This window comes from Macaca nemestrina, chromosome Y (genome assembly GCF_043159975.1).
Source record: "Macaca nemestrina isolate mMacNem1 chromosome Y, mMacNem.hap1, whole genome shotgun sequence".
NCBI classification, from domain to species: domain Eukaryota; kingdom Metazoa; phylum Chordata; class Mammalia; order Primates; family Cercopithecidae; genus Macaca; species Macaca nemestrina.
This window is the reverse complement of record NC_092146.1, coordinates 11,050,603-11,076,863: the sequence shown is the minus strand read 5'-3', so window position 1 is coordinate 11,076,863 and position 26,261 is coordinate 11,050,603. Positions and strand designations below refer to the sequence as shown.

Below are 26,261 nucleotides of genomic sequence, written 5' to 3'. Positions count from 1 at the left end.
AAATTCTGAATTCGCCTTCACGTTACATATACGCTTTGAATCAATGTGAAGAATGAAATGAATCCAACACCAAGAATTACTTCAGGAATTAAGTAGAAAGCGGTTGTTATGTAGAAAAACTGTATTTATTGGAGGTATATTCAGAGATATTTGAGAAGGCTGAAAGTATATTCAGAGATATTTGAGAAGGCTGAAGCCAAAATTTTTGTTTTTCTTTTCCTCTGGTGTTTTATCATAGCCTGCCAAGACGGTAGTATCACTAGTTAGAGTCACTAGGCTACCAAAGTCTCAGGGCGGCAGTAATTATTATTAGGGAAGTAATCTAGGAACATAGATGGGGGAAGATAATTCTAGGCAGAGATAATAACCACTGAAATAATTCTGAGACTAGAATGAAGCAAGGAGTCATACTCCCATCATGTGGCAAGACAAGAATGAAGGAAAATGCTTGAGTGAGATCAAAGACCTATCCTTTTGGTTTTACTCTGAGTGTAATTCTGGCTACTGGGAGAACAAACTGTAAGCTGCAAGTGAGTATCAGAATCAAGCAGAGAGACCAAACAAATGATGACGCTTCAACAAACGGAATGGCAGAGGAGACGATACACTCACTCCTTTCATGTGACTGTATAAGTTGTGCTTGCCTAAAGTTACTTGGTTGAGGGCATAAGGAATATTCAGGTAATGATCCTGAGTATGTAGGCGGTTTTTGTTTAGAGCTTTCCTCTAAATTCCCTCTACTATTTGATTTCACTCTTTTCACCAGAGTTCCCATTATTTATGCCTCAGTGTTACATGGAACTCATGAAATATATGCCATGTAAAATGTTTTACTGTCCATCAAGTAATATGGAATTTACATGTCATAGAAAAGTATAACTTACACTTTGAAGTTCATATCTTATAATTTAATGTATGTATAAACCATGTAATCTATATGATGGATTTAAAAATATAAGTATTCGTAAACATATACAATACATGTATCTGTATTTATATATGTATTTGCATAGAGATGAAATTTATGCATTGTTTATATTTTAATACACGTAGAGTATATGTCTGTCTATATGTATTTCTTTTTTTAAAATACTTTAAGCTCTGGGGTACACGTGCAGAATGTGCAGTTCTGTTACCTAGGTATACACGTGCTATGGTGGTTTGCTGCACCCATCAACCGTCACATACATTAGGTATTTCTCCTAATGCTATCCCTCCACTAGCCCTCCACCAACCGACAGGCCCCAGTGTGTGATGTTCCCCTTCCTGTATCCATGTGTTTTCATTGTTCACACCCAACTTAAGAGCGAGAACATGCAGTGTTTTCCTTTTTGTTCTGGTGTTATTTTGCTGAGAATGATGCTTTCCAGCATCACCCATGTCCCTGCAAAGGACAGAAACGCATCGTTTGTATGGTTATGCTTACTATTCCATGGTGTGTATGTGCCTCATTGTCTTTTTCCAGGGTATCACTGGTAGGCATGTGAGTTGGTTCCATGTCTTTGCTATTGTGAACAATGCCTCGGTAAACGTAAGTGCGAATGTGACTTTACAAGAGAATGATTTATGTGTTCAGGGCATAATAGAGAACACCAGTACAATGCACTGTAGGGTAGAAATGTGACGGGTTAATTTGCTCCATAAGGATTTATTTTATTTTATATTTTATTGGATGACGACGAGGATGACGATGATGGTGATGGAGTTTTTATCATCCTGGCTGGAGTACAGTAGTGCAATCTCAGTCAGTACAATCTCTACCCCCCGCCAGATACAAGTGATTTTCTTGCCTGAGCCTCCCAAGTAGCTTGGACGTTTTATGTAAGTGTTAGCAGAACAAGCAAGAAACAATTCATAACAAGTGATGTGGCAGGTCACTTTGAACAAAGAATGTTATTTTTTTAGATGACACATTCTTTCATATAACTTGGGACACTGAAACAAATAAATGAATGATGTGAATACAAAGATGAAAAGGGCTATAAATTGTAAGACAGAGCTGGGCTACATTATCCTACAGAGTGTGTGGTGGGTTAATTTATTCTGAGGTGTTATTTTTAATCCTGGAAAACTTTTCACAGAATTTGAATAATGGAATTCGTGTTTGATCCCTTAATGCATGTGCTCAGTAAACATCTCCAGTTTTGCATTGTAAAAGTCACGGTCATTTCATGAAAAAAAAAAAAGAAGAATTACTAGAAAGCTGTCAGCCTCTGTAAGGGAATCTCACTTGAGTTTTCAACAGAGTGTGTAACAAAATTTTATCTTTTTGGCTTATTTATGATTACCTAAATATAGACTTTTTTTTTTTTTTTTTTTTTTTTTTTTTTTTTTTTTTTTTTACCATTTACAGCAAACTGACGGAAGCAGATCGGCCTGCCAAGCTTAACATTGGTGGCCTCCATTTAGAAACCAATGAAAAGACGCTTAAGGCAATATTTGGGAAATATGTTCCCATATTGGCAGGCAACTGTTATACATATGTTTGTTTATGTGTGTGTGTGTGTGTGTGTGTGTGTGTGTTTATGTGTGTTGTATGTATGTGTGTGTGTATATATGTGTGTATGTATGTATACGTGTGTATATATGCATATACATACACATTAATATGTCGGTGCTATTTATCTCTACTTTTCCAAAGTAAATGTATAGTTAATATGTTTACTGAAGACATAAGTTGAAATAGTTATTTGTTATTAAACTGTAATTTTCAAGTTTATATTTCATATTGGGAAAATTCTCATGGCAGCAGGTGAAGGGTCTGTGGTAAAGGTCACCTGTTGCTGAGAAAGGAAAATGAGCAAAAGTAAGTGTGTTTTGGAGGTGGAGAGCAAATTGGAATAAAATAGGCTGACGATTGAGATGACATAGTAGTAAGAATCACAGTAATGATGTGAAATGCAATTTCGTTTTTGGTTTCTTAGTACTCCGTTGAGTCCATTATATAAATGTAAGATATTTTCACATAATTTAGTTCTTCTGTGAAATGAAGGGGAAATCAGCAAGCTCAAATGCTTTGCATGTATTTTGAGAACGCTGCAGATGCTAAAAATGCTGTCGAGGATATGAATGGAGATGTAACCGTCCCTTATTCTTAATCTCCAAACTGCTTTTCACTTAACAGCATTTCAGGATCTTTTTGGTATTACTAAACTTTTGAAGGTGGCGTAATGTCATGTGATCTGAAATGCTTTAGATATCCTCTTCTTTTTGCCTGAGGAAGTGCAAGTGTAGTTGGAAGGATATTGGAATAAACGTTACGTAAATGAACGTATGGCAGTCCTGTTTGTATGTTAGTATTCCACTACAAGTGTAAATAGATCTTCAAAGCTTTCAAGCAGCATTAAAACTTAGAAGGAACTCTCACAGAAAGGAGAGAAATCAGTCAGTATTTCCTAAAAGCTATTAATGGATTTAGTTCCAATTCATGGAAATACATCTATAGCATAGACAAGCTATGGATAGACAGCTAGACAAACTTACAAGGTGGAAAATGTCTACAGAGAGACACCAAGACAGACTCACAAGAAGAAAAGATTCTTTCACATTTTCTGAAAATACATTCTTGAGAAAGTATATTTCAACCAGATTTTTACATTTAAGGAAGTGTTAAGTACTTGAAAGTAGAAACGAACATGAGAAGATTGAAATTGGGTAACAGAATGACTAACTGGCATTTTTGCCCCATCCTTGCTCTTTCTCTCCTACAAATATTGTTATCCTGTTAACGCAGTGATTTGTTGTAACATGAATACCTAATGACTCCTTTTTCCCAGTGTGTTTGAGGACTTATTTTGATCCAACCAATGGTCTCTGTCTTATTGAATCTTAAATTCTGGGGATTGTGTGTTTATCGCAGCTTTAAAGAGTTGTGTCCTTCTATTACGTACGGAATCCCGTTACATTACCATCAAAATCATTGCATTCTGGACACTTTCAAGTTGTTCTGTTTTACAGCATCACCCCAATCTCCTGTTAGTTCCCGTTACTCTTTATGCTATCACCAACGTGCTTTGCTGGACTTCTTGAGAGTTGATCTTCCCAGCGTGTGTCTCACAAATAGCCATTTATGCTTCAAAAACAGCTTACATTTTACATGTTTTCCTTCACTGTAAATTGTGGGTGTTTTGTCCTCACTGTACCATGTATTAATGTGTTGATCGTTAAATTGACTTAAGTACATATTTAAGTTTTCCTTGTTGCTTTTATTTCTCTTACGTCTAGCACACTTCCTGGTACATAGCAGAAAGTCCATTTTTTGTTCACGGTTATACTTTTATATTTTAAGTTTTAGTGGAAACTGAAAGTTGCTTGGTCTTGTAGGTATGGAAAAAATCTTATGTATAGTAATCTGAGAAAAATAATAACTAACTGGTTACTAACAATTAAAAATGAACTTTGACTTAAGAATTAATGTCTGCCTTCAGCTCGTTGGTAGAACAGGCCTTGTGGAGCCATGGGATTATCCAAAGCCGGGAGAAATGTTTTAGTTGTCACGGAAGTCTAGGAATTTAGGGAAAGAAGGACAGAGTCATACAAGAAATAATTGTAAAAAGTGGTTTTAGACAAGAAAAATATTGTGTTTCAGAATCTGTGTTCTTTACATAATATGAAATCATTTTAACATTAAATGTCCCACGTCATGTGGATGAGAGAATTACGGAGGTCCTTCACGCAGAGAGCCAGGCTCTTCCCAGAGAACGACCATGTGTCACCAAGAGATGAGGGTTACACGCAACAAAGGATAGGCAAAGGAAAAATGGAAAAATTGTTGACTTTTGTTGTGGTGATGAAATTCACAAAACAAAATTAAACATTTTAAGGTAAATAGTTAAGTGGCGTTTAATACAAGCCGTGTTGTGCAACAGCCACCTCCATCTAGTTCCAGAACATTTTCATCACTCCAAACTACAACCCTTAACTACTACCAGTTAAGCAGTTCCTTTCGTTTTCTCCCTTCCCTCAGCCCCTAACAAACAGCAATCTGTTTTCTGCCTCTGAAGGTACCTGTTCCGGGTATTTCATGTTGGTGGGCTCAAACAATACAGGACTTTTTATAACTGTCTCCTTTCCTTTGCACGATGCCCTGAGGGATCGTTTACATTGTAGCACTTCTTTCCTTACACAAGCTGCTGACCCATTATTTTATTTGGGTTGTTTCCACCACTGTATTTCTACATACCTATTTGTCTGGGCACCCTTATTCATTTCTCAGTATGTGCGAATGGAATTGCTTGGTCCTGTGATAATTGTGTTTATTTTCTTGGGGAACCACCACATTTCTTCATAGTAGCTGCATCATTTTCCATTCCAGCTAGCATTGTGTCAGGGTTCCAAATTATCTACGTCCTCTCAAACACTTGATATTTCCTGCTTTTTAAAATGTATTCCCATTCCAGTGTGTGTGAAGTATGCTATCTCATTTTGGTTTTGAAATGCATTTTCTGAATAACTAATTATGATGATTTCTTCCATGTGCCTTTTGAGCATTTGCATATAGTATTTGGAGAAACAACTATTCGTGTGTTTGGTCCTTTATTGTGTTTAAGTTGTAAGTTAGTTATGTTTGGGATACGAGAAGTTGATAATTTAGAATTTGTTGCTTTAACTTACGGAAGCAGAATTCATACGAGTTCCTGAGACACCAGGGATGATGGTCCACCACCTAGAGGTTATGGATACCATGATTATGGTTATTCTAGTCGGGATGAACATTCCTCTGGAGGATATAGGTACTATAATAGTTTCCGGTTCTGTCAAATAGTTTTCTGAAGATGTTCCTGCTGACCGTAGCAAACCTGTCGTAAATGTAGTGACCGTGACGGCAACGTTGGGGGACGTGGTAGAGATCATTCTGACCATCCAAGAGGAATTTCTTACATATCAGAGTTATGGTAAGTGTCCAGGTTTGATTTGTACATTATAGTATTATATTTAATAGACCAGGTCATTGCTTTAATAAAACTTTAAGGAAAATCGTAAAGAAAAAAATGCACAAAATGCACTCGCATTGGTGTTAGCTACGTACATTTTCGCCTCCTCACCTAAAGAAGCATCTTGGAGAAAAGCTTAACCCAGCTAAAGATGTAAACATCAACAACATCGTCCATATTCTGGGTCATCAAGTGACAGACAGTCCAGGCATGGATCCTCAGGCAATCTTATATTCCACAAATCCACCACCTTTCCCCTCACTTCTGCATGTTTGTGTTTTGCCTTAGTCACCTACGCCAGAAAAAAAAAAAAAAAAAAGGGCGTATCCTGAATGTCTTCTCATATGCCTCTGAAACCTTTCCCATAAGGCTTCCATATACCTTATGTGCTCATTTCTTCTCACGTTGGTGTGTGAGAAGTCCTGAGAGGCTGATTGTCCCAGAAAAAGATTACGCATTCGCCTTTAAAGAAAAATAAGCTGTGAATTCGACACGAAAGATAACGTTAACATTTCCATTATCCTGTGCTATCTTAATGTGTCTGATGATACCCAAAATGAAGGATTTTGCAGGTACCTTACCCCAGCAAACTGGGCCCTGGATAGCTCAGTGTCCATCACCCAATGTCATTGAACTATCTCTGCTTCCATAGGATGAAGTAAGCTGTCAACTTAACTGTCTTCTGTTTCTTGTACCTCCCCAACTCTGTCCTATAGAAAGAATCCCAAAACATTTCACACCAATTCACTCTACAAATTCAGAGGCCCAGCTCCCACACAGACTGGTCATTTTCATGAAGAGAATCAAACATATAGATTGATCAATTCATTATGACAGCGGAATCCAGGGGATCAACCGACACACACACACACAGACACACAAACACACAGACACACACACACACACACACACACACACACAGAGCCACACATCCTTAATACTGTTTATTTTTTATTCCATACAATTCAATTCCCCCACCCCGCTTCCTGTCTTCATTTGCTGTGACTGGATCTGCTTGTCCTTCAGTTCCTGTGCACAAGACCATGCTCAGTACTGACATCCTGCATACTGTAGTAAGTTTTCAGGAGTTCTGCCGTGTTAGGTGAACACAGCACCTGTGTCCGATGCTCCATCATATTCAACCCAACATCTGCGCGTTCCCTAGAGAAACACAAACACATGTCAAAATGCATCTCCTCTGAGCCACCATTTAAAATGTTTTAATTTTACGGCCTGCTGAGAAAAGACTACCCCTTCCCCTTTTGTGATCTCTTCAACTTCCTCCTACCGTGCATGTGTTACAAACTATTCTCTGCAATACCTGCCCCATTTCCAGTATTCTCTGTGACAGGAGTCAGCTAACAAGACGCGTTGTACACTAAAAGCACACGGAAATCCGATGGGGTAATAGCTTAAGGAAATCCATCGATCTAAACAGTCCTTTGTGGTCTGTGGCAAGGAGGACAACCAGGCACATTCCGGGAGCCCAAGCTTTAGGGGTTGGTAAGATGACTCCCCGTCGGGTTGTCGGCCACGGAACCAAGTGCCACAGATTGAAGGTAAGAACTCGGCTTTACTTCTCAGTGAGTGTGGACACGCACTATGCTTCCCCGGGCTTAAGACTCCACAGTTATAACCTGCTTTGCAGTGCAGTGTCTCATGTGCCTTTTTCAGCCCAATGCCATGAATGTCCTGGATTCTGTCATGCTGTGTCTTCCTCTCAAGGAATTTCGGCATGGATAAGACGGACCCCCAGGTTCTACATTTCTGAAATGAGCCTCCAGGCTCCCTGAATAGAGAGGTGTGTCAACACCCTTATCCTGGGTATCAGACAGCTCCAGTTCCCACTGTACGGCTCACCTGAAATCTCTGTTTCCTCTTCAGGTGGCTTCATCCTCCTGTAGTATTGCAGGGGATCGCGCCACAGGTCCTTACATAGGATCTGTCAGGGGAATCAACCGGAAAAGGCCTCATGAGAGCTCAGACTGGTGACCCAAGCAGCTGGGAACACACCGGGGTCATTCCTCATGTTTCCCAGCAAGGACCCACCTCAGCAATCCTATTGGATCCTGCGAAGTTGTGGTCAGAAAACCAGTTGAAGAAGTTAAGACCGCTGTTGTTGTGTCTGCGGCGATAGGCCTCAACTTCATAATCCTGACACCACTGAATTGGAGTGGAATGAGAAGCCCTGTATTCTACAGACAGAGGATGTTTTGGTAAGGGGGCTGGAACACGTTGGCACTGATCCACCCACCTTCCTCCTTCCACTACCCATCCTGGGAGCCACCTGTCACCTGTGACGTTCACGAGATATTCCTTGGTAATCACTTTATTCTGGAAGTAGGGGTTACTCCGAAAGAACAACATGATCTGGCAGAGATGAACGGGATGCTTCGCTTCTTTCACCTGTCCGGACAAGGTGGAGAAAGCTTAAACACCTTTTTGGCTGAGGTGCCCACTGTTGCTTGCAGGAATAAATTATCTCCCTCAGCCTCCCCCACTCAACCCTCCAGCCTTAGTCTTCCCGGCCTCACCTCCAAGTTGATCATGTAGCTCAGCATGTCTTCATCTTGGTCAGTGATCAGGGCCGACATCTGAGGGTGGTTTGCAATCTGATTGAGGTCAAAGAGCCTCGAGATGCAACGGAAAGAAAAGCTAGAAGCAACGGGGAAGGCCTAAGAGCACCCAGAGGGGCGGCTAGGGGATTTTTTCAGATCTGCATCCATGAATGACCTCCCTTTCTCCTCTCCCTCCCCCTGAATTCAGACCTCTCGGGTTTCACCGAGGATGTATCATTGTGAGGCTGACCGCACTGACACGGGGAGGGGCGACATGCAGAGAACTGCCGGTGTCTGAGGCCTGGCAGAATCTGCTCATACCCGAAGAAGCCCAGTCCCAGATCGGACTGGCAAGGCGGAGCAGTCACAGTCCCTTAAAACGATAGCTTGATTCACAGCAACACGTGTTCTGCTGAGAACTCGCTTCTGCTCTTCAGAAAGATGCCCCAAACGTCTGCTGCTTGGCACCATGAAGCGTTTCTCTCACGCACGCAGGAAAATAGTACCCGTGTCTGCTCTGGCTTTCTTCAGCCACATTTGTCTGTGGAAACTCACCCGTGTTCCCCAAATGGTCACATCGACGCCGAGCCGCCCGTAAGTTCCTTACACTTCCCAAGAGCACCGCTCAACTGGAAAAGCAGAAGAAACACTGCAAAGGATACAACATTGGCCCAGAAGCCAGGCATGCTCTGGATGATGGCGCCTCTGCGGTCCAGGTGGGGCTTGCGCCTCCGCTCCATCTTTTCCCTCTGCTGAGAAAAGGCCTTCCTGGCTCGGGCATTAACCGGCTCCAGCTCCACCTGAACGGCCAGCAGCTCCTCCAGTGCAGACTCTGGGCTCATGGGCCCAGGGCCAGGCTGTGCCCGCTGGACCTGCTCCTGCCGCTTCTCGTCGGCTTCCTGGTGGGCCACCACCTCCACCTCCGCCATTATGTCATCCGCTCCCAGCACCGCCTCCTCCCCCAAAGCTCCCTGCTGGCTCTGCGCCCCGGCCTCCCCCTCCTGTAGAGACTCCATCCTGAAGACGGTGCCCCCCTTCGGACTCCCACTGACCACCGCCTGTGCTGCCGGACCCTCACCGCAGGAACCCTGCCGCTGCCCTTCACCGCAGCCGGTGGGACGGCGGGCCCTCAGGGCGCATGCGCCGGGCTAGCAGGCGCCCCCTAAGGGACTGCAGGCAAAGGGCGCAGGGAGCCGCGGGAAGACATGGAGACCGAAGGGCCCCAGGAGCCCCTCCAAGACCGCGGTTCTCCCCTGGCGGCCAGTCAGTGCGAGGGCGGTGGGCGTCTCCCCGGGCAGCAGCAACCTAGGCTGGCCTGCAGTCCCAACCTCCCGAGCTATGCCTCCTCTGAGAAGCCCTCGGGGCTTGCGCCAGGTAGCGCTGCATCCAGGCACACGCGGGCTGCGTGGCCTTTGGAATCTTGGGCATGGAAGCCCTGTGCCCTCACTGACATCCTGAGTGTGGCAAGCCATTGACCCACACGGCACGTATGAAACATCTCACTTCACTGGGCAGGCCAGGTAGATGGAATGGAATACTGCAGATCCAGAGGAGAAGTCTCTCTGGCTGCTGGGGCGAGGGCAGCCGAGGCGGCCTGGGGAAAGTGGGTCTGGGCGGGCGCGTGGGAGGAAAGTCTCTTGGTTAGGCTGAGGTGGAATTCGTCTGCTCCAGAGGCCAGAAGGCCGGCACGCCCTCTGGCAGGTCTATGACAATACAGACTCCGCGTAGCAGGCTTCCTCCCGGAGGGTGCTGTACGGAAAGGAAAGGAGCATTCCAAAGGGGCTCCCGTCCTATGCCCTAGACGTACCGGAGGCCAGCCTCCAGGGCTGGCCATGGACAGCCAGCGTGCACACCGCTGTGCGCTGCCTTGCCGACCCAGAGGCTCCCATAGCGCTGAAGCGCCTGTCTCCCCGCTGCTGGCGCTGGACCCAAAGGGGTGTAGGCCCTGAGCATACATAACCTCCTTTGCACCCAAGCCATTCCCATAGGGAGCGCCAGGCACGACCCTGCAGCCCCTTCTACCTACAGGGCTTCCCTCAGGTGGACAGGCCCACCCGTCAGGAAGCCCAGGACGAGAGGACACCACACACCTGGACGTCAGCAGAGCGTGTCCAACATCCAGCACACAAGGGCCTCCTGCGGCTCCTGAACCCTGAGGAAGCAGCCGCCTTACATCACCCCGCCCCCCGCCCTCGGCCGCAACCACTTCCTCTGTCTCCTTTCCCTAGTTAGTGCAGGTTTCTTGGCCTGGCTCTCCCCACCCCAAAAACCACCACAGTTGTGAGGTTGCCTCCTCGACAGACAGCGACAGAGAAGCAACAAGCGAGGGCGACAGGCCAGATGCTCCAGATTCTCTGTGCTCTTGAAAATTGCAGGGTGTCACGAGACTTGCTCAACGAGTCGTCTGGAGGCTCCTTGACCAGAGGTAAATTGTTTGGCACACTCAGTTGTTGTCCTGGGTCAGAAACCATGGTGAAGTCCTGCTTTGCTGCACGATGGATGTGCAGGTCAGGCTGGGGAGCCTGGGTCTGCGGGAGGGGTCCAGTGTCTGAGTCCGTTTGAGGCCTCCCTGGGGCCCGCGGTGTCTCAGTGGCAGAGCTGGGAATGGGAAACTCATGCTTCACTCCAGCTAGCAGGCCACCTCAGTCCAGCTAGATGAAATGGTCGCTTCGAGTCCATCCCGTTTCTCCTTGTTGGCCAGGCAGGTGGAGGAACTCAGTCATCCCCAGTTACTGGCGGCTGAATGAAGATTTCCTTTTGTCACAACTTTAACTTCCACAGTGAAAGTCATCCTGAAGGACTATTGCTTTGGCATCCTTGGTACGGAGTGCCTCCCAGCATAGTAGGGGAGCTGGTGTGTGGGAGGGTCTGTGTGGCATGAAACTTCCTGGCTCCTCTCCCCCCAGGGAACGGGGTGTCTCATTGCACTTCAGTCCGGTGGTTCCGGGATCATAAAGATAGAGCCTCCAGCTGCAGGCAGAACATCGCCTACCTGAGCTCGTTCAGCTGCTGGGCTAAAAATGACTGCCTGGGTTTTGGCAAGGTTGCTGAGGAGGGTTCCGCGGCAGGTGCATCATGGGAAAGGACCTCCCTGGTCATTCCTTGGCCTCTGGGGAATGGGCTCTGAACTGTGACCTGACCTACGGTGGACCCCCTTCTGCAGTCCCCCAGATCATCAGCCAGGGCCTATGGCTCAATCCATTGCAGTTCTACTCCAGGGAGGGAGGGACGGCATTAGAGAGGGAACAGAGAGGAGGCCAGGCAAGCAGCCTGGGGCTGGGAATTTGGAGGCCTTTGAGTCCTGGTTCTGTATCTCAATTGTATTTTCTAGCAACCCACCTTCAAAAATCTAACATTTGAGTTTTAACAACCACATGTGGAATTGATCAGATATGTTTTCTAAAGTTGAAGTTGCATTGTCTGCTCCACTCTTCTTCTTTCTTTTTTGAGACGGAGTCCCGCTCTGTAACCCAGACTGGAGTGCAGTGGCGCCATCTCGGCTCTCTGCAATGTCCGCCTCCCGGGTTCATGCCATTCTCCTCCCTCAGCCTCCTGAGTAGCTCCATTCTAAGGCACATAATTACGTGGTAACTTTTTTCTCTATTGATCTGGAGTGGGCAGATTACTACTACTCTGCCATATATGAGAATATGCATTTCCTTACCTGTGACAACACCAAGGCATTAGAATATGTCTACCTTTTTTGTAGCTATATGAAAATTTTCATGTTGTTAAATGGGCCATTCTTAAAGATTATTAAAATTGAACATAGCCTACTCTTAAAATTAATATTTCATAATGGATTTGTAAGAATTGTATGTTATGATACAAATTTTAAAGATAACATACTTTTCTGAAGTGTCATTTTTTGATTTGTAAATATTTAAGTTTCTTTGAATGGAATTTCGTGGACCCTAATCATATGTTTCGATACAGCTTTCCTCATAGCAGAATTATAGGAACAGTAATTTATCATTTTTCTCCTAATATATTTTTGTCCTTATCTAGATTGTATTTACCTGTTTAACTGATCAAATTCTGCTCTCTCTTCACTCTGCATTTATCCCACATCTCTCTCTCACACCAATAAAATGATTCTTGTGTTATGTTTCAGGGTTTCTTCTGTCGCTAGACTGGAGGGCAGTGGGGTCGTCTCAGCTCACTGCAACCTCTGCCTCCCAGGTTCCAGCGATTCTCCTGCCTCAATCTCCCGAGTAGCTGGGACTACAGTCGCATGCCACCCGGCCCAGTTAATTTGTGTATTTTTGGTAGAGATGCGGTTTCACCATGTTGCCAGGGATGGTCTGGATCTCTTGACGACGTGATCCACCCACCTCTGTCTCCCCAAGTGCCGGGGTTCACATTGTGAGAAAACATTAGTTTTAATCTCGTGTTTGCTGGAGAATTCCTCTTAATTTCTCCTAAAATTCCTAGCGGTATTGTTTGATAGAAGGCTTCTTAATTTAAGGAATTCTTCCATCTCCTTGGTCCCTTGGTAGTGTTCCCCCGGCATACCAATCTAAAAATTGTTGGTTCCGTTTCTTTGTGGGTTGGAGTCTTGCTCTCACCAGCCCAGAGTGCGCTGGTGCAATGATAGCTCCCTACGCTCTCAAATTCCTGGGTTCAAGCTCTTGCTGCGTTGCTGTGACTGCAGGCATGCACCACCACACATAGCTAAATCTGTTTTTCTTGTTTCTTATTTTTGTAGAGACAGGATCTCATTACATTGCCATAGCCGCCATTAAAGCCCTGGGCTCACGCAGTCCAGCTGCCTCAGTCTTCCACACTGACTCACAGTGTGAGCCACTGTGCCTGGCCATCCAGTTTCTGAGACCTCAGTAATACTTGCGTGCAAGGCATTCTCATTGGTTATGCGAGGATACTAAGAAGTAAAAGAGCATTTTGCGAATAAGCAATCCCTGATATTAAATAATATTGATTAATAAAATTAATGCTTGAAAGGTAGACTTGAAGGAGGCCAGCATTTTTAAGTTAAGTGCATCCCACAAAAGTGCAGAGTTGTGAAACATATGGGGGGTGTAAAGTAAGATATGGTGTATAGAAATATGTGGGGGGTGTAAATATATGGGATGTGTGCGATCATTCAGATTGTACAGGGATGTTGAAATCTTAACACTACATCCTTAGTGTAGAATTTGAAATTATTTGAGGAGGGAATTTAGTTCTAAGCAGCACGAGGTGAAACGCAGAATTGAAAAAGAAGTCACATTGCTGAGAATGCCAAGGGTAAGATTGCCGCCTCAACAGAAGAATGTAAGACAATAAAGTAACAGTTCTAAGCAAAGAAATTTAAACAGAACAAATTAAAATTCTCACCAAGGACTCCATCATCATATGGAGGAAACTGAAGCCTGACATTTTCGATTTTACACTTCACGTGTAGAGTATCGATGAAGTTAAATATTTATTGATTTCAGAATACACAAGCTAGCACATTTCCATCAGAAGACTAGCCAGCGATCACATCATAGGTGAAAGACTGACCTCTAGGAATTAGCGTGTGAAGAGTATGTTAAAGGAGGAGGTTTTCTATTTTTGAAACAGGTACATCATTGTAATGACCCCTTTAAGTGTATTGCTAATTGCAGTAAAAATAAATATTGGTCACCATGAGAAGAGCTGCACTAGTACATGTTAATTTGCCAACATTTAAGCTAGAGCCAATCGCTTAGAGATGAGGGAGCGCTTTCATGTAAAATTTTAGCGTGCAGTCATTCAAAGGCAGCAATCTTTGTGTGTGTGAGACGGATTGAAGAACATGGGAAAATTTACCTTCTTCAGCTGAGAAAGGACGACGTATGTAAACTTTATATTCAGCGAAGACTTTCATGGTTTTACCTGTTTTCCCTACATCATTAGTAGTCATCAGTAATTCATATGAAAAGAAAAACCTTAAGTAACTAATAAATAACAATTAAAAATGAACTTTTTCTTACGAATTAATGTCTGCCTTCAGCTTCATTAGTAGAACTGGCCTTGTGGAGCCATGGGATTATCCAAAGCCGGAAGAAATATTTAAGTTGTCATGAATGTCTAGCAATTAAGGGAAAGAAGGACAGAATCATACCAGAAATAATTTTGGAAAAGTTGTTTTAGACAAGAAAAAATTGTGTTTCAGATTTTGAGATCTTTACACAATATTAAATCATTTTAACGTTACATGTCCCATGTCACCTGGATGAGAAAATTAAAAGGAAGGAGGTCCTTCACGCAGAGAGCCAGGCTCTTCCCAGAGAAATGACCGTGTGTCACCAAGAGATGAGGGTTACGCCACGAAGGATAGGTAGAGGAAAAATGGAAAAATAGTTGACTTTTGTTGTGGTGATGAATTTCACGTAACAAAATTAAACATTTTAATGGAAATCGTTACCTGGCACGTAACACAATCTGTGCTGTGCAACAACTCTCTCCATCTACTTCCAGAACATTTTCATCACTCCACACTACAACTGCACTACCAGTTAAGCAGTTCCTTTCATTTTCTCCCTTCTCTCAGCACCTAGCAAACAGCAATCTGGTTTCTGCCTCCCACCTTACCCGTCCTGGGTATTTCATGTTAATGGGCTGAAGCACTGCAGGACGTTTTGTAACTGCCTCCTTTCATTTTGCAATTAGAGATTGCAGAATGGCTGGGAAACCTCAATATGTGACCAGGGAGGGAAACTGGCTGGGAATTAAGGCCCACCTGAATGATGTTGTGGACACCCAGTGTCAGTTACCTTCGTAAACACCTGCTTAGTTAACATTGCTTACTATTAATATAAAACTTAATTTCCTGGAATACTGAAAAGCAAATTTACGTATGAAAACATGTAATTTGTTCATAAATGTATGGAAAAACTGCAGACTGATGCATTTTCCATTACAATTCTTATATGAGACCCGAAGTGTTTTACCACTTTTCAGATATATTTTTATTGTTCTGCTCCTGTCAGTTTTTAGGATCAAGTTTGCAATACATGGACGTGGAGAGGGACTTTCAACTTCTTTTAGAGCACTTAGTTGTAAATTTTGAGTTTCTTCCCCCGTGGTTCTTTTCAGGTTACTATTTGCACTGTATATGCAAAGTGTTAAATTTTTTTTCTTATGTGCCCCTCCTGGAACTTTTGTTTTAAAGGATTTTTTTTTTTTTTTTTTCTGTTGGATATGTGAGTTTCCTGTGAGCATTTTTTCTAAAACACACTTTATTTGCTTCATTAGTTTTTGGGATGTGTGTGTGTGTGTGTGTGTGTGTGTGTGTGTGTGTGTGTGTGTTTCTTTTGAGATGGAGTCTCCTTCTCTCACCCAGGCCGGAGTGAAGTGGCACGATCTTGGCCCGCTGCAACCGCTGCCTCCCAGCTTTAAGCGATTCCCTTGCCTCAGCCTTCCGAGGAGCTGGTATTGTAGGCACACGCCACAATGTCCAGCTAATTTTTGTATTTTTAGTCAAGACTGGGTTTCACCCTGCTCTTCAGGCTGGCCTTGCACTCCTGACCTCAAGCGATCCAAACGCATTGGCCTCCCAAAATGCTGGGCTTCCAGGGGCGAGCCATCGTGCCTAGCCTCAATTGTTCGTTTATGTATGTTAAGGCCTCTTCTATGTTCTTCCTGTACACATATTTTAGAATTACTAAAATCATATATTTTGTTTACTTCCCATTTGCTGAATACAGTATTGTGAATAGGTTAAACCTTGTATAGTATTGTCATTTTGTCTTTCATAAATTATTCAAGAACTCTGATACCTTTTTTCCCACCTGAGGAGAACATGCAGATAGTTAAAAAAAATTGTCTGAGTGGGTAGGTATTTAAATATAATTTGAAAGAATAGTGAAGTTCACAAATACAATTTCACATTTGTATTTTGCATCATTTTGAACATTTTATTTGCTGACACATGAAATTCTGAATTCGCCTTCACGTTACATATACGCTTTGAATCAATGTGAAGAATGAAATGAATCCAACACCAAGAATTACTTCAGGAATTAAGTAGAAAGCGGTTGTTATGTAGAAAAACTGTATTTATTGGAGGTATATTCAGAGATATTTGAGAAGGCTGAAAGTATATTCAGAGATATTTGAGAAGGCTGAAGCCAAAATTTTTGTTTTTCTTTTCCTCTGGTGTTTTATCATAGCCTGCCAAGACGGTAGTATCACTAGTTAGAGTCACTAGGCTACCAAAGTCTCAGGGCGGCAGTAATTATTATTAGGGAAGTAATCTAGGAACATAGATGGGGGAAGATAATTCTAGGCAGAGATAATAACCACTGAAATAATTCTGAGACTAGAATGAAGCAAGGAGTCATACTCCCATCATGTGGCAAGACAAGAATGAAGGAAAATGCTTGAGTGAGATCAAAGACCTATCCTTTTGGTTTTACTCTGAGTGTAATTCTGGCTACTGGGAGAACAAACTGTAAGCTGCAAGTGAGTATCAGAATCAAGCAGAGAGACCAAACAAATGATGACGCTTCAACAAACGGAATGGCAGAGGAGACGATACACTCACTCCTTTCATGTGACTGTATAAGTCGTGCTTGCCTAAAGTTACTTGGTTGAGGGCATAAGGAATATTCAGGTAATGATCCTGAGTATGTAGGCGGTTTTTGTTTAGAGCTTTCCTCTAAATTCCCTCTACTATTTGATTTCACTCTTTTCACCAGAGTTCCCATTATTTATGCCTCAGTGTTACATGGAACTCATGAAATATATGCCATGTAAAATGTTTTACTGTCCATCAAGTAATATGGAATTTACATGTCATAGAAAAGTATAACTTACACTTTGAAGTTCATATCTTATAATTTAATGTATGTATAAACCATGTAATCTATATGATGGATTTAAAAATATAAGTATTCGTAAACATATACAATACATGTATCTGTATTTATATATGTATTTGCATAGAGATGAAATTTATGCATTGTTTATATTTTAATACACGTAGAGTATATGTCTGTCTATATGTATTTCTTTTTTTAAAATACTTTAAGCTCTGGGGTACACGTGCAGAATGTGCAGTTCTGTTACCTAGGTATACACGTGCTATGGTGGTTTGCTGCACCCATCAACCGTCACATACATTAGGTATTTCTCCTAATGCTATCCCTCCACTAGCCCTCCACCAACCGACAGGCCCCAGTGTGTGATGTTCCCCTTCCTGTATCCATGTGTTTTCATTGTTCACACCCAACTTAAGAGCGAGAACATGCAGTGTTTTCCTTTTTGTTCTGGTGTTATTTTGCTGAGAATGATGCTTTCCAGCATCACCCATGTCCCTGCAAAGGACAGAAACGCATCGTTTGTATGGTTATGCTTACTATTCCATGGTGTGTATGTGCCTCATTGTCTTTTTCCAGGGTATCACTGGTAGGCATGTGAGTTGGTTCCATGTCTTTGCTATTGTGAACAATGCCTCGGTAAACGTAAGTGCGAATGTGACTTTACAAGAGAATGATTTATGTGTTCAGGGCATAATAGAGAACACCAGTACAATGCACTGTAGGGTAGAAATGTGACGGGTTAATTTGCTCCATAAGGATTTATTTTATTTTATATTTTATTGGATGACGACGAGGATGACGATGATGGTGATGGAGTTTTTATCATCCTGGCTGGAGTACAGTAGTGCAATCTCAGTCAGTACAATCTCTACCCCCCGCCAGATACAAGTGATTTTCTTGCCTGAGCCTCCCAAGTAGCTTGGACGTTTTATGTAAGTGTTAGCAGAACAAGCAAGAAACAATTCATAACAAGTGATGTGGCAGGTCACTTTGAACAAAGAATGTTATTTTTTTAGATGACACATTCTTTCATATAACTTGGGACACTGAAACAAATAAATGAATGATGTGAATACAAAGATGAAAAGGGCTATAAATTGTAAGACAGAGCTGGGCTACATTATCCTACAGAGTGTGTGGTGGGTTAATTTATTCTGAGGTGTTATTTTTAATCCTGGAAAACTTTTCACAGAATTTGAATAATGGAATTCGTGTTTGATCCCTTAATGCATGTGCTCAGTAAACATCTCCAGTTTTGCATTGTAAAAGTCACGGTCATTTCATGAAAAAAAAAAAAGAAGAATTACTAGAAAGCTGTCAGCCTCTGTAAGGGAATCTCACTTGAGTTTTCAACAGAGTGTGTAACAAAATTTTATCTTTTTGGCTTATTTATGATTACCTAAATATAGACTTTTTTTTTTTTTTTTTTTTTTTTTTACCATTTACAGCAAACTGACGGAAGCAGATCGGCCTGCCAAGCTTAACATTGGTGGCCTCCATTTAGAAACCAATGAAAAGACGCTTAAGGCAATATTTGGGAAATATGTTCCCATATTGGCAGGCAACTGTTATACATATGTTTGTTTATGTGTGTGTGTGTGTGTGTGTGTGTGTGTGTTTATGTGTGTTGTATGTATGTGTGTGTGTATATATGTGTGTATGTATGTATACGTGTGTATATATGCATATACATACACATTAATATGTCGGTGCTATTTATCTCTACTTTTCCAAAGTAAATGTATAGTTAATATGTTTACTGAAGACATAAGTTGAAATAGTTATTTGTTATTAAACTGTAATTTTCAAGTTTATATTTCATATTGGGAAAATTCTCATGGCAGCAGGTGAAGGGTCTGTGGTAAAGGTCACCTGTTGCTGAGAAAGGAAAATGAGCAAAAGTAAGTGTGTTGTGGAGGTGGAGAGCAAATTGGAATAAAATAGGCTGACGATTGAGATGACATAGTAGTAAGAATCACAGTAATGATGTGAAATGCAATTTCGTTTTTGGTTTCTTAGTACTCCGTTGAGTCCATTATATAAATGTAAGATATTTTCACATAATTTAGTTCTTCTGTGAAATGAAGGGGAAATCAGCAAGCTCAAATGCTTTGCATGTATTTTGAGAACGCTGCAGATGCTAAAAATGCTGTCGAGGATATGAATGGAGATGTAACCGTCCCTTATTCTTAATCTCCAAACTGCTTTTCACTTAACAGCATTTCAGGATCTTTTTGGTATTACTAAACTTTTGAAGGTGGCGTAATGTCATGTGATCTGAAATGCTTTAGATATCCTCTTCTTTTTGCCTGAGGAAGTGCAAGTGTAGTTGGAAGGATATTGGAATAAACGTTACGTAAATGAACGTATGGCAGTCCTGTTTGTATGTTAGTATTCCACTACAAGTGTAAATAGATCTTCAAAGCTTTCAAGCAGCATTAAAACTTAGAAGGAACTCTCACAGAAAGGAGAGAAATCAGTCAGTATTTCCTAAAAGCTATTAATGGATTTAGTTCCAATTCATGGAAATACATCTATAGCATAGACAAGCTATGGATAGACAGCTAGACAAACTTACAAGGTGGAAAATGTCTACAGAGAGACACCAAGACAGACTCACAAGAAGAAAAGATTCTTTCACATTTTCTGAAAATACATTCTTGAGAAAGTATATTTCAACCAGATTTTTACATTTAAGGAAGTGTTAAGTACTTGAAAGTAGAAACGAACATGAGAAGATTGAAATTGGGTAACAGAATGACTAACTGGCATTTTTGCCCCATCCTTGCTCTTTCTCTCCTACAAATATTGTTATCCTGTTAACGCAGTGATTTGTTGTAACATGAATACCTAATGACTCCTTTTTCCCAGTGTGTTTGAGGACTTATTTTGATCCAACCAATGGTCTCTGTCTTATTGAATCTTAAATTCTGGGGATTGTGTGTTTATCGCAGCTTTAAAGAGTTGTGTCCTTCTATTACGTACGGAATCCCGTTACATTACCATCAAAATCATTGCATTCTGGACACTTTCAAGTTGTTCTGTTTTACAGCATCACCCCAATCTCCTGTTAGTTCCCGTTACTCTTTATGCTATCACCAACGTGCTTTGCTGGACTTCTTGAGAGTTGATCTTCCCAGCGTGTGTCTCACAAATAGCCATTTATGCTTCAAAAACAGCTTACATTTTACATGTTTTCCTTCACTGTAAATTGTGGGTGTTTTGTCCTCACTGTACCATGTATTAATGTGTTGATCGTTAAATTGACTTAAGTACATATTTAAGTTTTCCTTGTTGCTTTTATTTCTCTTACGTCTAGCACACTTCCTGGTACATAGCAGAAAGTCCATTTTTTGTTCACGGTTATACTTTTATATTTTAAGTTTTAGTGGAAACTGAAAGTTGCTTGGTCTTGTAGGTATGGAAAAAATCTTATGTATAGTAATCTGAGAAAAATAATAACTAACTGGTTACTAACAATTAAAAATGAACTTTGACTTAAGAATTAATGTCTGCCTTCAGCTCGTTGGTAGAACAGGCCTTGTGGAGCCATGGGATTATCCAAAGCCGGGAGAAATGTTTTAGTTGTCACGGAAGTCTAGGAATTTAGGGAAAGAAGGACAGAGTCATACAAGAAATAATTGTAAAAAGTGGTTTTAGACAAGAAAAATATTGTGTTTCAGAATCTGTGTTCTTTACATAATATGAAATCATTTTAACATTAAATGTCCCACGTCATGTGGATGAGAGAATTACGGAGGTCCTTCACGCAGAGAGCCAGGCTCTTCCCAGAGAACGACCATGTGTCACCAAGAGATGAGGGTTACACGCAACAAAGGATAGGCAAAGGAAAAATGGAAAAATTGTTGACTTTTGTTGTGGTGATGAAATTCACAAAACAAAATTAAACATTTTAAGGTAAATAGTTAAGTGGCGTTTAATACAAGCCGTGTTGTGCAACAGCCACCTCCATCTAGTTCCAGAACATTTTCATCACTCCAAACTACAACCCTTAACTACTACCAGTTAGGCAGTTCCTTTCGTTTTCTCCCTTCCCTCAGCCCCTAACAAACAGCAATCTGTTTTCTGCCTCTGAAGGTACCTGTTCCGGGTATTTCATGTTGGTGGGCTCAAACAATACAGGACTTTTTATAACTGTCTCCTTTCCTTTGCACGATGCCCTGAGGGATCGTTTACATTGTAGCACTTCTTTCCTTACACAAGCTGCTGACCCATTATTTTATTTGGGTTGTTTCCACCACTGTATTTCTACATACCTATTTGTCTGGGCACCCTTATTCATTTCTCAGTATGTGCGAATGGAATTGCTTGGTCCTGTGATAATTGTGTTTATTTTCTTGGGGAACCACCACATTTCTTCATAGTAGCTGCATCATTTTCCATTCCAGCTAGCATTGTGTCAGGGTTCCAAATTATCTACGTCCTCTCAAACACTTGATATTTCCTGCTTTTTAAAATGTATTCCCATTCCAGTGTGTGTGAAGTATGCTATCTCATTTTGGTTTTGAAATGCATTTTCTGAATAACTAATTATGATGATTTCTTCCATGTGCCTTTTGAGCATTTGCATATAGTATTTGGAGAAACAACTATTCGTGTGTTTGGTCCTTTATTGTGTTTAAGTTGTAAGTTAGTTATGTTTGGGATACGAGAAGTTGATAATTTAGAATTTGTTGCTTTAACTTACGGAAGCAGAATTCATACGAGTTCCTGAGACACCAGGGATGATGGTCCACCACCTAGAGGTTATGGATACCATGATTATGGTTATTCTAGTCGGGATGAACATTCCTCTGGAGGATATAGGTACTATAATAGTTTCCGGTTCTGTCAAATAGTTTTCTGAAGATGTTCCTGCTGACCGTAGCAAACCTGTCGTAAATGTAGTGACCGTGACGGCAACGTTGGGGGACGTGGTAGAGATCATTCTGACCATCCAAGAGGAATTTCTTACATATCAGAGTTATGGTAAGTGTCCAGGTTTGATTTGTACATTATAGTATTATATTTAATAGACCAGGTCATTGCTTTAATAAAACTTTAAGGAAAATCGTAAAGAAAAAAATGCACAAAATGCACTCGCATTGGTGTTAGCTACGTACATTTTCGCCTCCTCACCTAAAGAAGCATCTTGGAGAAAAGCTTAACCCAGCTAAAGATGTAAACATCAACAACATCGTCCATATTCTGGGTCATCAAGTGACAGACAGTCCAGGCATGGATCCTCAGGCAATCTTATATTCCACAAATCCACCACCTTTCCCCTCACTTCTGCATGTTTGTGTTTTGCCTTAGTCACCTACGCCAGAAAAAAAAAAAAAAAAAAAAGTGCGTATCCTGAATGTCTTCTCATATGCCTCTGAAACCTTTCCCATAAGGCTTCCATATACCTTATGTGCTCATTTCTTCTCACGTTGGTGTGTGAGAAGTCCTGAGAGGCTGATTGTCCCAGAAAAAGATTACGCATTCGCCTTTAAAGAAAAATAAGCTGTGAATTCGACACGAAAGATAACGTTAACATTTCCATTATCCTGTGCTATCTTAATGTGTCTGATGATACCCAAAATGAAGGATTTTGCAGGTACCTTACCCCAGCAAACTGGGCCCTGGATAGCTCAGTGTCCATCACCCAATGTCATTGAACTATCTCTGCTTCCATAGGATGAAGTAAGCTGTCAACTTAACTGTCTTCTGTTTCTTGTACCTCCCCAACTCTGTCCTATAGAAAGAATCCCAAAACATTTCACACCAATTCACTCTACAAATTCAGAGGCCCAGCTCCCACACAGACTGGTCATTTTCATGAAGAGAATCAAACATATAGATTGATCAATTCATTATGACAGCGGAATCCAGGGGATCAACCGACACACACACACACAGACACACAAACACACAGACACACACACACACACACACACACACACACAGAGCCACACATCCTTAATACTGTTTATTTTTTATTCCATACAATTCAATTCCCCCACCCCGCTTCCTGTCTTCATTTGCTGTGACTGGATCTGCTTGTCCTTCAGTTCCTGTGCACAAGACCATGCTCAGTACTGACATCCTGCATACTGTAGTAAGTTTTCAGGAGTTCTGCCGTGTTAGGTGAACACAGCACCTGTGTCCGATGCTCCATCATATTCAACCCAACATCTGCGCGTTCCCTAGAGAAACACAAACACATGTCAAAATGCATCTCCTCTGAGCCACCATTTAAAATGTTTTAATTTTACGGCCTGCTGAGAAAAGACTACCCCTTCCCCTTTTGTGATCTCTTCAACTTCCTCCTACCGTGCATGTGTTACAAACTATTCTCTGCAATACCTGCCCCATTTCCAGTATTCTCTGTGACAGGAGTCAGCTAACAAGACGCGTTGTACACTAAAAGCACACGGAAATCCGATGGGGTAATAGCTTAAGGAAATCCATCGATCTAAACAGTCCTTTGTGGTCTGTGGCAAGGAGGACAACCAGGCACATTCCGGGAGCCCAAGCTTTAGGGGTTGGTAAGATGACTCCCCGTCGGGTTGTCGGCCACGGAACCAAGTGCCACAGATTGAAGGTAAGAACTCGGCTTTACTTCTCAGTGAGTGTGGACACGCACTATGCTTCCCCGGGCTTAAGACTCCACAGTTATAACCTGCTTTGCAGTGCAGTGTCTCATGTGCCTTTTTCAGCCCAATGCCATGAATGTCCTGGATTCTGTCATGCTGTGTCTTCCTCTCAAGGAATTTCGGCATGGATAAGACGGACCCCCAGGTTCTACATTTCTGAAATGAGCCTCCAGGCTCCCTGAATAGAGAGGTGTGTCAACACCCTTATCCTGGGTATCAGACAGCTCCAGTTCCCACTGTACGGCTCACCTGAAATCTCTGTTTCCTCTTCAGGTGGCTTCATCCTCCTGTAGTATTGCAGGGGATCGCGCCACAGGTCCTTACATAGGATCTGTCAGGGGAATCAACCGGAAAAGGCCTCATGAGAGCTCAGACTGGTGACCCAAGCAGCTGGGAACACACCGGGGTCATTCCTCATGTTTCCCAGCAAGGACCCACCTCAGCAATCCTATTGGATCCTGCGAAGTTGTGGTCAGAAAACCAGTTGAAGAAGTTAAGACCGCTGTTGTTGTGTCTGCGGCGATAGGCCTCAACTTCATAATCCTGACACCACTGAATTGGAGTGGAATGAGAAGCCCTGTATTCTACAGACAGAGGATGTTTTGGTAAGGGGGCTGGAACACGTTGGCACTGATCCACCCACCTTCCTCCTTCCACTACCCATCCTGGGAGCCACCTGTCACCTGTGACGTTCACGAGATATTCCTTGGTAATCACTTTATTCTGGAAGTAGGGGTTACTCCGAAAGAACAACATGATCTGGCAGAGATGAACGGGATGCTTCGCTTCTTTCACCTGTCCGGACAAGGTGGAGAAAGCTTAAACACCTTTTTGGCTGAGGTGCCCACTGTTGCTTGCAGGAATAAATTATCTCCCTCAGCCTCCCCCACTCAACCCTCCAGCCTTAGTCTTCCCGGCCTCACCTCCAAGTTGATCATGTAGCTCAGCATGTCTTCATCTTGGTCAGTGATCAGGGCCGACATCTGAGGGTGGTTTGCAATCTGATTGAGGTCAAAGAGCCTCGAGATGCAACGGAAAGAAAAGCTAGAAGCAACGGGGAAGGCCTAAGAGCACCCAGAGGGGCGGCTAGGGGATTTTTTCAGATCTGCATCCATGAATGACCTCCCTTTCTCCTCTCCCTCCCCCTGAATTCAGACCTCTCGGGTTTCACCGAGGGTGTATCATTGTGAGGCTGACCGCACTGACACGGGGAGGGGCGACATGCAGAGAACTGCCGGTGTCTGAGGCCTGGCAGAATCTGCTCATACCCGAAGAAGCCCAGTCCCAGATCGGACTGGCAAGGCGGAGCAGTCACAGTCCCTTAAAACGATAGCTTGATTCACAGCAACACGTGTTCTGCTGAGAACTCGCTTCTGCTCTTCAGAAAGATGCCCCAAACGTCTGCTGCTTGGCACCATGAAGCGTTTCTCTCACGCACGCAGGAAAATAGTACCCGTGTCTGCTCTGGCTTTCTTCAGCCACATTTGTCTGTGGAAACTCACCCGTGTTCCCCAAATGGTCACATCGACGCCGAGCCGCCCGTAAGTTCCTTACACTTCCCAAGAGCACCGCTCAACTGGAAAAGCAGAAGAAACACTGCAAAGGATACAACATTGGCCCAGAAGCCAGGCATGCTCTGGATGATGGCGCCTCTGCGGTCCAGGTGGGGCTTGCGCCTCCGCTCCATCTTTTCCCTCTGCTGAGAAAAGGCCTTCCTGGCTCGGGCATTAACCGGCTCCAGCTCCACCTGAACGGCCAGCAGCTCCTCCAGTGCAGACTCTGGGCTCATGGGCCCAGGGCCAGGCTGTGCCCGCTGGACCTGCTCCTGCCGCTTCTCGTCGGCTTCCTGGTGGGCCACCACCTCCACCTCCGCCATTATGTCATCCGCTCCCAGCACCGCCTCCTCCCCCAAAGCTCCCTGCTGGCTCTGCGCCCCGGCCTCCCCCTCCTGTAGAGACTCCATCCTGAAGACGGTGCCCCCCTTCGGACTCCCACTGACCACCGCCTGTGCTGCCGGACCCTCACCGCAGGAACCCTGCCGCTGCCCTTCACCGCAGCCGGTGGGACGGCGGGCCCTCAGGGCGCATGCGCCGGGCTAGCAGGCGCCCCCTAAGGGACTGCAGGCAAAGGGCGCAGGGAGCCGCGGGAAGACATGGAGACCGAAGGGCCCCAGGAGCCCCTCCAAGACCGCGGTTCTCCCCTGGCGGCCAGTCAGTGCGAGGGCGGTGGGCGTCTCCCCGGGCAGCAGCAACCTAGGCTGGCCTGCAGTCCCAACCTCCCGAGCTATGCCTCCTCTGAGAAGCCCTCGGGGCTTGCGCCAGGTAGCGCTGCATCCAGGCA

At 43.3% G+C, this 26,261-nt stretch overlaps 1 long non-coding RNA gene and 2 pseudogenes across 1 annotated transcript; 1 reads left to right on the top strand and 2 right to left on the bottom strand.

Annotated features, from left to right (window-relative positions):
* Positions 1 to 6,870: 6,870 nt before the first annotated feature.
* LOC139360972 (testis-specific Y-encoded protein 2-like) lies at positions 6,871 to 9,646 on the bottom strand (annotated as a pseudogene).
* A 138-nt stretch (positions 9,647 to 9,784) lies between these two features.
* LOC139360979 (uncharacterized) lies at positions 9,785 to 12,146 on the top strand. Its single transcript, XR_011618547.1, has 3 exons — positions 9,785 to 10,011; positions 10,867 to 10,916; positions 11,197 to 12,146. It is a non-coding gene; the product is annotated as an uncharacterized lncRNA (long non-coding RNA).
* An 11,101-nt stretch (positions 12,147 to 23,247) lies between these two features.
* Positions 23,248 to 26,023, bottom strand: LOC139360968 (testis-specific Y-encoded protein 2-like; annotated as a pseudogene).
* Between the last annotated feature and the right edge of the window lie 238 nt (positions 26,024 to 26,261).